Source organism: Lonchura striata, chromosome 6 (genome assembly GCF_046129695.1).
Source record: "Lonchura striata isolate bLonStr1 chromosome 6, bLonStr1.mat, whole genome shotgun sequence".
In the NCBI taxonomy this organism is placed as follows: Eukaryota; Metazoa; Chordata; class Aves; order Passeriformes; family Estrildidae; genus Lonchura; species Lonchura striata.
Window position 1 is genome coordinate 51,366,263 of NC_134608.1, and position 13,115 is coordinate 51,379,377.

The following is a 13,115-nucleotide window of genomic DNA, read 5'->3' on the forward strand; positions in this document are numbered from 1 at the left end:
GTCTTTAAGGTTCCTTCCAACCAAAACCATTCTACAATTCCATGGTTCTCCATCTAAACTCCTTGAGCAAAACTGCTTGTGACCCAAAGCTGCTCTGTTTGCCCTCTCCCTCCCCAGCCCCCACCTGGTGGCTGTAATTTCATAATCCTTGAATTCAGTAGACTTTTCAATGCTGCTCTTCACTGCCTCCTAATACAATAGGTTGTGTAATACCAGCAGTGCATCAGACAGCTCAGGAAAGGAGCTGGAGTTACTATGGAAACACAAAACACCTTTCTTTAAAATTCAGGAGAAATTGCCAGCAGACTTTAATGAGCGTACATCAGGTTCCAGCCTTAGCCAAACAATTTGTCTATTTAATGGCTGTATCTGCAAGGGAAGTGTTTTGAAGCACGAAGGTGGCTCTGTCTTCCCCACCACCCACAGCCATAGTCTACAATGGGCAGATTGACTGCTGAGCTGAACAACATGCTGAATCTTTAGAAAAACACAGATCACATTTTGAGCTGAAGTAAACAATATGCAGTTTCAGAGGCATCATTGCCTTTGGAAGAGTTTGGTGTAGGAAAAGAGAGCCTGATAAACTAACTTTTTTTTTTACCCATTCAGAGAGTTCTGATACACAGGTAATAAATGTGCTTTTATTTAGGTGGCTGGAACAGCCTTTGGGACCTTCAAACCCAGTCTTGGAGCTTCCTCAAAGCCAGGAACACCAAAAAAATGAAATAGGATCTTGTGAGCTGCAGGCTTTTGGTGCTGCAGGAGCTAAGGGTTACTTATTCCAGAAGATTACTCCATTCTTCCCCTATAAAACAATAATAAGTTATTAGGTAAGCAAAGCTCCTGAAAGAATTATTAATAAAAGAACACTAGGAGTTTCTGTCTTAACATTTAGATTTTTTTCAGTTTTGTTTCAATTCATTTTTAAATGTATATGTCAGCAGACCAGTATCAGAAGCAATACTGTTAAACTACAGTTTTAAAAAGGGGGAGAGACAGCTAAAAAAAATTATAAAAAATGGATTTTAAGGAAATTATTAAATTATTGCCGTGACTATAATTGCTTTTCAGTTTGCTAATCTTCCAGAAGGGCTGAGAATGTGTTTCATCTTCAAGAGAGCTCTCACTGGATTATCAGAGTCTGACCTTCAGTGGCAGCAGGCAGTGGCAGCAGCTCCCCTGCTCCTTACTGGACCAATCCTCTTCAACTTAATGGAGCTGAGCTCTCTCATCCAGTTTGCTTTTTAAAAACAACATACACCCTGCTTTAATAAAAAGATTTGTTTGAAGGTTGTAGCTCTACCCTAGCCTCTCTAAGCTAAACCTTGCCCTTTGCTGTCACTGTGCAGTGTCAAATTGTGGGTTTGGCAGTTTTGTGCTTGCTCCCATGTTTGTCTCCATTAGCAATACTCACACACCCCCAAAAGCTGCTGGCAGTGTCTTTGGTCATTCAAGGGCTCTGCCTCTGGGGCTCTGAGGAGGAGGTAGCCCTGGTCCCCCCAGCCATGGAGGTGCATCCTCCTGAGCTACTGGGGCACAGCCTGAGCCGGACTTTTGGGAGCAAGAACCGAGGCTATGCAACAAAGGCACAGCACAGGCTGTGGATCTCTAGGCAGGGCAGCTGCTCCAGGGCCACATCTTTCCTGCTCAGTCATCTTACAAAAACAGCTTATCCAGAGCTCTATATTTCCAGGCACTGTATGTGCAGAGTGAGCTCCTGCATTCCCTTCCCTGTTGCAGGAGCCTTCCCAAAGCCACACAGTCTCTGTAGCCAGCAGGGCACTCAGCTGTGCCTCTGCTCCTCCTTACTGTGCTGCACTGACTCACATGTGAATGTGAGTATTTTAAAACTGCTTTCTGCAAAGTTCCTTGATGCTCTGTGGTAACTACACTGGACTCTTCTGTGTTGTGTCAAACAATTGGCAGCTTGGGTCTGGGACACATCCTGCACTGTTTGGATTTTCTGGAGCCATCTGACCAAGCAGGGGCACAGGACCCTGATCACAAACACCAGCCCTTTTCCCTGGGTATAAAAGCTCACCACTCCAGGTTCCTGGTGGCAGTTTGTAGGATGCACTTGGGACTGTCAGGGAAGCACAAGTTCCAGGTGGTGGCAGCTTGGGTCTGGGACACATTCTGCACCGTTCAGATTTTCTGAAGTCAGCAAACCAGGCAGGGCCACAAGTCCCTGATCACAAACACTGGCCCTTTTTCCTTTAAACAAAGCTCACCACTCCAGGTTCCTGGTGGCAGTTTGCAGGATGAGCTTGGGACTGTCAGGGAAGCACAAGTTCCAGGTGGTGGCAGCTTGGGTGTGGGACGCATCCTGTGCTGTTCAGACTTTGTGGAGGCAACTGCCCAGTCAGTGCTATGGGTAGGTGAACACAAATGCCAGCCCTTTTCCCTGTGAAACAAAGTGTCACAGGAACATTTCTCTCTCCCTCAGGATTTTTCATAGAGGTGCACAGAGAGAAAGAAAGAGAAAACAATTTATGTTTCTGCTCCTTGTTTTTCCCATGTGGAGTGTGTTTGGAGAATTGTTGACCTGTGGTGATTGCTTGATTGGATTCTGGTGAGGATTGTTTGAGCCTGATGGCCAATCCAACCCACCTGTGGCTGGACTCTCGAGAACATGGTCACAAGTTGTGAGTTAGATATGGTAGTTAGAGAAAGTAGGTATGTAGTTTTAGTATCTTCCTTTATATAGTATATTAATGTATTTTAGCATAGTTATAATAAAGAAATCATTCAGCCTTCTGAATTGAGTCAGACATCATCATTTCTTCCCATTGGGTTTGCCTGCATTTACAATAGGTCTGGGACATATCCTGCACCATTCGGATTTTCTGGAGGCAACTGCCCGTTCAGTGCCACAAGTCCCTGATCACAAACACCAGCCCTTTTCCCCGTTAAAACAGAGCTCACCACTCCAGCTTCCTGGTGTCAGTTTGCAGGATGTGCTTGGGACTGTCAGGGCACCCCTAGTTCGAGGTTGCTAGGTAGGGCTGCTCCACATACTGCAGCTCAACTCTCGTGGGGTGGATGTTCCTCAGGGCAGGTAGGGATAGATGCTATTTACCATCATTTCAGTCATCCACATTATGATTATTTTTACTAATGCAAATTACCATATTTTTATGTCACTTCAGCCTATTTACATTCAGAACTTGCCTGCTTCCCTTTGTTTTCCCAGCTGAGAAAATCTTTTCATTATCAACAATGATATAAAAGAAAAATCTGAGGGGATTATGTAAATAAGTGATTGAATCAGCACTTCTGCACTTATTGCCAACATGAAAGTGTTGTGACATTTGCACAGAAGAAAAACAAAGTAAATACAGATTCTTTTTTTTTGTCTATTCCCTACGTTCAGTTAAAAATTTAAAATTATGGTAGCACTTATCACAGCAGCCTTTACTTAGCAAAGAAACATAGGAAGAGATTAATTACAATGTCAATTCTCTAGGCTAATGAGAAATTCACCTTTCAGCAGATTGGTCATCAGCATCCGTCTGAAGAAGTTCTGTCTCTGGTATTGCATCCCTTCAAACAAACAGCACAGTTTTGTCTCACAAATTTCTGTTTGGGGCCAAAACCCCAGTGGCTCAGTTCTGGTCTAGCTGCTATTCTGGCCTCGTGGTCTTTGATCTCTGGAGAAAACAAAGAGAAATCAATGCCAGTGAGCTGGACGGGGTACAAGGTTTACAATAAAAGCAAGCTCTCCAAATCTGGTTCATCTCAGGGACCCATTACATTCTAGTAATGCAATGTAATGGCTCGTGGCTTCCTTCCATAACCAAGGCATTATTTTGCAATCTCTGTCAGGAGTTACATAAAGCCTTTCACAGCAGAAATGCATGCATATGGAAAGGGCAGGCTGGGCAAACTGTTTACCGCTGTATTTCTATATTTGTATTGATATTTATGATATGAAGCAAATGGAGGGAAGTGCTGAAAGAGCTGTGCATTTATTTTATCTTTCTGTCTCGGTGAATCCACTCCTGACTTTTCCGCAGGCTGTAAGAGTTCAAGGTCCCTCTGTGCTAATGCAAGGTCAGTCAGGGCTCTCACACACTGCAGCAGTGGAGTCCCCACCTCACATACATGGGGAGCATGCCCTGTTTTGTGTGTTTTCAATTTGTGGCATATGTCATGCTCTTATCAGTGCAATTCCTGCTCCATGTCCCTTCCTTCAGCAAAGGACAATGCTGCAAATACAAGGAACAGCAGCTTGTGGGTGAGACAGGGGCTTCAGCTCTTTAACCATGGTCTCTAAGTCCACAATTCTGGTTTCATCCCTTGCAGCATGAAGAACAGCTTCTGCATTTGTTTGTTTCATGCAAAACTTATAAATAGTCTCTGCCAGCCCTGATCCAGCAAGACCTCAGATGCCCTGCATTTATTAGTCATGTGGGAGACAAGGTCAGTGCCGCTCCACACTCTTTGCTGCTCCTTGTTCTACCCCAGAGAGCTTTTGCTAGAGGCATGGAGGCAAACATGCCCAAAAAGGAACCACAGTTTCTTCCTCACACAGAGTAATCCACAAGGATTGCTCTAATACGTTCATGCTTCTTGTTTTATGTTCAAAGGGATCAGCACTAGAATAAAGTCACTATGAACCCAGAATGTGCTCTACCCAGTGCCAGCCATTTCATTCTAGGCTTTGCTGCAGCCTGCATGGAAACACCAGAGCCAGGGAGAGAGAGGTTAAAGACAAGGTAAGTATGTTTATGATCCAACTCCAAGCATTTTTGTGGCTAAGTTTATCATTACTTGCCTCAAACTTGTTGCTAAGCAGAGGGGGTTTTCAATGACCTCAGCAAGCAAACTGGGAAGCCCTCCATGCATTGGCTCCATTTTCTTCCCTTGCCTGCTATTTTGGTCATTTTTCCAAAGCAAGCCCTGGATGGCTGCGGGCCCCTCATTCACACTTTGCTGTGGATAGGAAATGAGAAGTGTTCACTCAGCACCTTGCTGGCCTGGGTCAGTGGCAGCAGTGCAGTTACTCTGCAGATGCCTGCTTTAATTAGATCATTTCTTTGCTACCAGACCTGGGCAAAGCAAAATGGAGGCAATAAATTGCATTTTGCTCTTTTTTTCTGTTAGCATTTTCAACTTCTGTCAGATCTTTTCTTACATATTGCATTTAATTCTACTTCCACTGGTCTCTGTGGTGCAATATTAACAGTATTCTTTTTCTTTTAGTTACATATTCCTAGTAATTAAAGGAGCAGAAATTTCTGTATTCTTCTTTATCCAGGAAACCATTCACTACCATTTTTTGTCCCTAGCAACCACAGCATCACACAAAGTACCTCTCATAAAGGAAATTCCAACAGTTCCACATACACAGACCTGCACAGAGGAAGTAAGCTGCATTCAAAGACAGCATTGTGCAAGGTGACTCCAACACTTCAGATGACCACAAACACTGATGCTATAGCAATACTTTCTATTCTGAGCTTGCCCACCACGGTGATGCACTCACTGACCAAGCTCGACCCTTTGTGTGCTGCCACTGACCATTACAGATGCCAGATTCACAGGCAGCTAAAACGTGCACCAAAGTCTTCCACTCAAATCAGGAGCGACACCACTTTCACACAAAGCGAGATTCTGGCCTTTGCGTTTCATTCAGGTCCGATCTCTGCTGAGACAGCCGGAGAGCTCTGCCGGCGCTGCGAAAAGCATCGATTCTGGGAGGAGGATGCGGAGCAGCGAATGCCCTACTTGCTCTGTTCCCATGACAACACCCTGCAAAGCAGCTCCTGCCAGCTTCCCCCTGACTGCCTCATCGCGCCCGACAGCGCGCCCAGGCTCCGGCTTTCAACCCAGATAACGCCTCTTCCTTTAATTACCGAAAGCTTTTTCTAAGAAGAAAGATCTGTATGAAATAGCAAATGGTGTTTTGATCGTCAGAGCAGAGATATTAAGATCTCCAGCACTCAGACACGGGGAGAATGGCTGAGTTTGGTTTGCCATTCATGCTGCACGCTGCTCCTCGGGAATGCAAAAAGGAATGACTTGTGGGCTGGCTCCAGGACTATATTCTTTAATTCCTTGGTGCTGTTTCTCCTTGTGTGCTGATGTGAATTAATATCTAACAGCACTTCAAGTAACTCCTGATTTCATGTAGTAGATGGCAAATAGTTGCTTGGACTAATGCTCTGGACAAAACAATCTGCTTTTCTTCTGCTTTCATGACCTGCCAGTCTTCCAAAAGCTGTATGCCTCCTGGCATTCCATGAGCAAAGCCTTGAGACTGATAAAGCCAGCAGCTCTTCAGGCAAAATGAGCAGGAGCAGATGAGAAATATGGAGCATAAAGACGAGGGCAGTGAAGCTGGGTGGAGGAAAGTAGGATAAGTCTTCCTGCCTGCCAGTCCAGTGTAATGCTATAGTGAAGTAGAGGATTATATTTTTTTGTTTGTTTGTTTAACATTTTTCCTGTACAGATTCTGAGCTTTTCATATGTAAACTGAGAGTTCAGTATGTAGCTTTGGCTGTAGCACTCCCAATTGCTCAGTGTTTGCCTCAACGGGTGCATGTTGTCATAGGGCTAGGAGGGAATCAAAATTAGGCTTAATAACAAAAAAATGGCTGAGATCCTTACTAGGACTCACAAAAGGACTCCTCCAGGACTACCCAACTGAGAGGAGCTTGCAGCTGAATGAGGATAAGATTATCTGTCCCCTTTCTGCCACATGAACAGCTCTGTGACAGTGAAATTCTCTGTCCTGGCATGGCCATGGCATTGCCCAGGACAGGTTTTGTGAGGTGTGAGTGACAGGAGCTCCCTGCGCTGCACCTGAGGATGGTAACAGGCACAGGTGACAGCACACAGCCTATCCTGGGCACTTACCTCAACAGCAGCACCTGAACTCATTGGGCCCTGCCTGAAGAGTTTTGCAACACAGCAAAGACTCAGAATAAAATCACTCCAAAAGCCAGTTGCCTAGTAGACAGAAAGCATTCTGTGGGCTATTGAGTTTAGGATATTCACTGGAAGGCTGTTCATCCTGCTGCTGGGTGGTCACAACACATGTATTTTGGTTTGTTCCATTGTCAGTGTTGTCCAGCCCAAGGATTTCTGTGACCCCAGCATCAGCCTGCACAGTACCTTCCACTTAACTTAATTACTGCCTCATTTGCTATTCCATTTTATTTGATCTGAGCCTTAAAGACCAAATCACGTGTACTGCAAATTACACAGTGTCCATCCTTAACTTGGATGGCTTCAAGCAGGTGCTGAGGAACAATTAGATCACTGTCTGTAGAAGCTGCTATTTAACTAAGAAAGAAAAGACAACTCTAAATAAGACAGATGCAGAGAGAGCTCAAAGCTTGCTCACACTAATAATGAAAATTAATCAAACATATTAGCAGTCTACAGAGAATTCAGTACATCATGTGCTTCTGAGATGTGCTTCTGGTTGTTCTCTGCCTGACAAGAGCACCCACTTCTCTCAGCTCAAGAGCAGAAAAGAGATTTGCTGCATCAATTAAAAGATTAAAATTTGGGGCCTTACTCAGAGAGAGTTGGGTGGCTCTCTTTGAAAGCCATTTGGGCCAGCCTGTGGCTTAGTGCTGGTGAGCAGCCAGGATCTTTAGGGAGGTCAGTAAGTGCATGCAGGTGATTCTACTAAATACACAGCCTTGCTTTTCCTGCCATAGAGTTGGACTTGCCTGGAGACTTACCTCCATTCTGAGCAGTGCTCCCTGGGAGGCTGCTTCCACACCTAAATGCACCTGTGCTGGCTAAGCAGCATATTCCATGCAAAGGGGTTATCAGGAGAGTTAGTTACTAATACCAGTCTCCTAAGGATTATTTTAGCACATAGTTAATTCTACTAAAACCTCGTGTCCTTCCTTTTGCCATCCTGCCTCTCTTTTTCATTGTCCAAGTTGCCCTAATTTTAACTCATCTTCCCCAAAAGCTGGACACTGAGTCCATTCTATTTGTATTGTGTTTAACACACTGGACCCCTGGTTAGAGCTTCTGAGCTGTACAACAACTGCGGGTTTTATTTGGGACTTGGTGTTTGTGTCCTTTGGATCTGGTGGTTTACCCACCACCACCACTTCTGTTTATGGTTTTGTATTGTGGGAATTATAGGGAAGATAAATAACTGACCTTGCTGGTCAAAGATTTGTCCATTCAGGATTAAAAAATCAAGAGAAAAGAATCTAAAAGAGTGAGAGAAACTCAAGATTTGTCTTTGCACATGAGCACATTGCGATGTAGACCTGCAGCCCTCCCACAAACTAGTCTTAAGGCTGGTGCATGTTATCCCTTCATCCTGTCATGCAGATTCCTGAGAGCTTCTCTCCTGGATCTAGGACTTGGGGATTGACCCACTGACCTCCCAGCAAATGTGGCAGTTCACAGTGCCTGGCCTCTGCTGCACTGGTTACCTGTGAGCCCCAGGAACAATCAGGACACATTTTTCTCCTGAAGCAATAAGAGGTACATCTAGATCACCTTAACTTGATTTGGGATGGCAGAGAGCGGAAGTGCAGGGTGAGCAGCTGATGTGGGCTCGTTGTCATCAGTGTCTTCTAATACAATCTGTGAATGAGAGCATCCTATTAAGTCCCTTTGTACAGACTACAGTGATTCATTGTGCTGGAGCTTTCTCCAAGCAGCTTTTCTGCAGCTGCCACTGTGCTCAGATGCTCTTTGGGTAGGTACAGGTGAACCCAGTAGGCACTTTCTAGCTGTTAGAATATTGACCAGGACCATAAGAAAGATGTCTCCACTGAGACTTGTCCCAGCCCTCACAGCTAAACCTGAGATCTTCACTCTACTCACTACTTCACTGGAAGTCACTGAACAGGACGTTGGAAGGTGGCTCATGACCTGAATGTCACAGCTTAAAAAGCAGCAGGAGGAAGGAAATGCCAGGCAGAAGTTTTCTTGCAACAAAACGTGGTCTCAGTTGGAGAAAATTTAGCCAGGAGAATGCTAAGCTGTAAATGCCAAGTTAATTAGTCCTCATGAATAATTTGTTTTTAAAAATACACTGTCGTCTCCTGAAGGAACAAGAGCCCATTTCCCCTTCTGTTAGCCTTAAAAGTCAATCTGAAAAATGCCACTGAAGTCTAAACCAAGAATCACGATGCTTTCAGTAGAGAAGCTCTCTGTGAGTAGGAGCTTAAAATCCACAGAATTCCTTTCTAAGCCTGCCAAACCAGAAGGCTGAACAGCCTTCCCAGGGCACCTCTCATAGCAGACCCACTTCACTGGAGTCTCATATGACTGCACTGTTGAGGCCCAGTTTCTCTGTTACTCCAGCCCCAAGCCACATTTTGCCCAATTATGGGTTTTCTACTTCCCCACCAGTGATGAAAAAAGGCTAGTGGCAAAGTCCTGAACATTTTCATGTGTCCTGATCACTACTGGCCTGGATAAAACCTGGTCACTGGGCTGCAACTCATTCATCCTGGGCTTTGTCTTCCACTCAGGGATTTCAAAATGTTTTTTTGATTTGTGATCTAGGAAAGACCAATGATTAACTCCCAATTACATTTTTGTTTTCAAATTAGTAGCCAGTGCCGTCTGGTGTTGCACAGTTTCTCTTTGCCCCTGTTCTCCATGACTCAGTATGTTTTGCATCTGTCAAGTGCCTGATCACTCTCCTGATCTCTCCATGTGATTTTGTTTGTGGAGGAACAGAGGACTGAGATTTATAGCAACACTTTAAAATATATTGGTTTTGTCACTGAGGTCACAGATCTCAATACTGTTCCTTCCCTTACGCAGTATTTTTCAATGCTGTCTTTGCCAGCATTGCCATCCCAGCTGGCAACACCTGGAAAATTCCATGGCCAGCTGTGCATCCCTGGGTTGCAGGTAACAGAGATACTTGACCCTCCTGCCTTCTCCTTAGAGCAGAGAGAGCTTTTGGGTGGCTGAGTCCTGGTCTCCCTCCCCAATCTTCCTGTCAGTCCTCTCTTAGTGCTTCACCCCTTGGTAGCAGCATCTGGCCCCGTGTCACCGTGGGGCTGCTGCCAGCCAGAGCAGGGGGACAGCGCTGCCCCAGCACGGTCCCTGGGCTCTGGTTGGGTACCAGCACAGGCTCTGTGCCAGCCCCACAGGCAATGGAAGCCCAGAGGCACCTCGAGGTGCTCGGCAGTGGTTTCCTCACCTGCAGCAGCTCCGCTGAAGGGAGGAGGTTGTTTCTCCCGGTCTCTGAGAAAGAGAGGTGAGAGGTGCTGAGCATCAAGTCAGTGCTGGCCTCTGGCACTGTCCGGGAGGAACAGGGGGGGACACAAGGGGCTGAAACAGCATTAAGAGCTCCCCACCTTCTGCAGCCCCCCACCTGTGTCTGGGTGCTGGGCGGGTTTAGGTTTAAAGAGCGCGTAACTTTACACCACCGCTCCTTGAGCGAGCCGAGCCGCTTTCCTGGGCAATCCAACCGCGTCTCCCTGCGGGGGCAGCCGGAGCCCCGGGCATCGATCCTACCGCATCCAAAAAGAGGAGAAAGTCCCGGCAGCTTTCTTCCCTGCTAGTTCTCCTGCTGCCGTGGCTTCCTGTTATTCCTAAACTGCCGGTATTTTTAGGTTGTCGACTGTCTTCTCACCCACTTTGGGAGTGATGAAATCTCATCCTGGGGAAGCGGTTGCAGCAGCACTCTAGTAACCAAATCATTAAATCAATTGCCTTTGCAGCAAAGCCATCTCTGGTGAAATGTCACTGATACCTGCAGTGTCATCTCCAGAGCCTGCAGCCTCTCGTCAGCCATGTGGTTGCTAACGGAGGAGGAGGCGGAGACCAGCACATGGCTGAGCTACTGCCAGAAGTGCAAAGCCCACAGAAATGAGAAAAAAGAGGAATCTCAGCTTGGGAAAAGGAGCAGACTTTCAGTTAACCTGATACTTCACCTCCATCTACTAAGCAGCAGGTGATAGAGCAATACAGGCCTCAGCTGATGTTTGTCCCATAAAATAAACCCAGCAATATACAGCCTCAAGACATATGTTTATATAGAAATAAGTCATCAAGTTATTTGCTTCTGAGACATAGGAATTAGGTTTGTTTTCACAACATGTTGAGCATCACTTCATCATCAGTAGTAGAAAAGCCTGTAAAAAGGACCTCTGTGGAGAGCCATTAGATAATAGATTTCCCTGGAGATAACTGAAGAGACAAGCCAGCAGCTCTCATCTAATCAGCTGCTCTGCTGGTGATGAACAAATGATGGTGGATCTCAGCAGGACCCAAAGTGCATGTGAGTGATGGCTGTAGGGCTGCTCCTGGCAATGGCCTCTGACTTTCCACTGCAGAGCGGTCAGCCCAGAAGGAGTTAAGTACTAAATGTGGAGGAAGGAGGTGGAGTTGTGGAGTGACCCCCACTCTGCAGCCCCAGAGTGCTCCTCCTCTGCTGCTACCTGCCCACATGCCCCCAGGTGCGTCACTTGCAATGAGGTACAGACACGAGTTGGGAGCCTGACAGCCACTCTCCACCAGCTCACCAGCTTTTCAGCAAATGTTGATGCCTTGCCCACATGGGCCATTTTAATTGCAAGGACCCAAGCATTAACATCCTGCATGTTCCACCAGCTTTTGAAGCTCTGCTCACCAGAGTTCTGTTTAATGTCTTTGAGTGCTTTGTCTTGGCTTTAGGCATGATTAAAACAAAGACAAGATGTGGTCTTGGAGGGAGCAAAGGCATTGTGTCCCACCACATTCTGCTGACCACATGAGCACAAGGGACAGTGCTTTGGCCAAGGAGCAGCTGGCTCACTTTCCCTGAGGTTGCTTGGGAGGGGAGTTGTGCTTGGTCTCACCTGTGAGATGTTTGTGTGCAGCACGGTGACATTAACCAGCCGAATGAAATATTCAGCAAAACTCTCTCCCACGCCAGAGGCTTCTCATAATATCCTTCACAGCTGTTTCTTTATCTCCTAAGTCCTCCTCATCCCACATGGCTGCAGGCATTGCCCTCTTCTCTGCCCCACCTCCTGCCCAGGTCCCTTGGTTACAAGGCATTCCTGCAAACCCATGCCAGAGAGAGGTTGCCAAAGGGGCACAGGCACAGACCTGTGCTGGAGAGGAGCAGGAGCAGGCACCCAGGGCTTGTGGAGCTGGTCTGCAACACTCAGCTGCTGCACCATTCACCCCTGTGACCATGCAAGTGCTTGGCACAGAGATCTGATATTACTCCCCCTATTCTATAATCCCTCTAGACTGAGGTGAATGCCTGTCTCCTACAGCAGCTGTCCTGTTTTATCCTGTTCACAGGAGCTACCTCTGAAGGGCCCCCAGCTCTAGGGCTAGCCCCACTGTGCAGAGGGGATGCAATTTTGCACATTGATTTTCTATTTGCTTGTGCTGGGACTCTGCTCTCCAGCACCACAAATAAATCTAGAAACCTATAGCAGCCCCAGGAAGCATGAGACATTATTTTTGCCTGCATATTGATTCTTCCCATTTTTTCTCCATTTTATTGCTGGAGCCTTGTTTCTTTCCATGCTCAGAGAAAATGCCTGCCCAGTATTAAGGAGAACCAATTTTGGTGGAGTATTGCTGCTCCACCAAAAGTTGTTGCTGTGAGACTTGGAGTGGGTGAAAGGATAATTTCTCATCAGTAAGACAGAGCTCAACTACTGCTGAAGCATCCTAAAGCCCATCCAGGCAGAGACAAGAGTCCTTAAATGCAGACTCAAAGTTTTGGGGAAGACCCTGACCTCTCTGCCTGTGGTCACACAGCTGTGGCACTCGTGCCTCGCCTCTTGTGCTCTGTCCACTTTCTTTTCCCAGCTTTCCAGAGTTTACAGAGGACTGTCATATCCACCTTCATTGGCATTGCCCCAGCAAGCTATCTGAACACAGCACAAACACCAAAACAGCTGTCCAAAGGGTAAGCCTGGAAACAGCAGGATCTCATAGATCTCATTCCTCCCTCGGGAGGGAGAGCCATGGTGACAGAAGGCTGGGGATTTCAAGTGCTCACCTTTTAGCCCAAGTTCTGTGTGCCATTTAGCCTGCCCTGGTTAATTCATCCCAGCTGCCAGTCTCCCTCAGTTCAATGGCAATTCCCAACAGCATTTCTAAAAGCACTGTAGAGCCCCAACAGACCTAAGAGTGAAATAACCCCTTTTCTTAACAGAGAC

The 13,115-nt window shown here is 46.4% G+C and overlaps 1 long non-coding RNA gene across 1 annotated transcript; it reads right to left on the reverse strand.

Annotated features, from left to right (window-relative positions):
- Nucleotides 1–284: 284 nt before the first annotated feature.
- Nucleotides 285–5,701, reverse strand: LOC110470116 (uncharacterized). The gene is made up of 3 exons (XR_002465351.3): nt 5,356–5,701; nt 3,484–3,650; nt 285–805 (listed from the first exon to the last, which is right to left on the reverse strand). It is a non-coding gene; the product is annotated as an uncharacterized LOC110470116 (long non-coding RNA).
- Nucleotides 5,702–13,115: the final 7,414 nt, after the last annotated feature.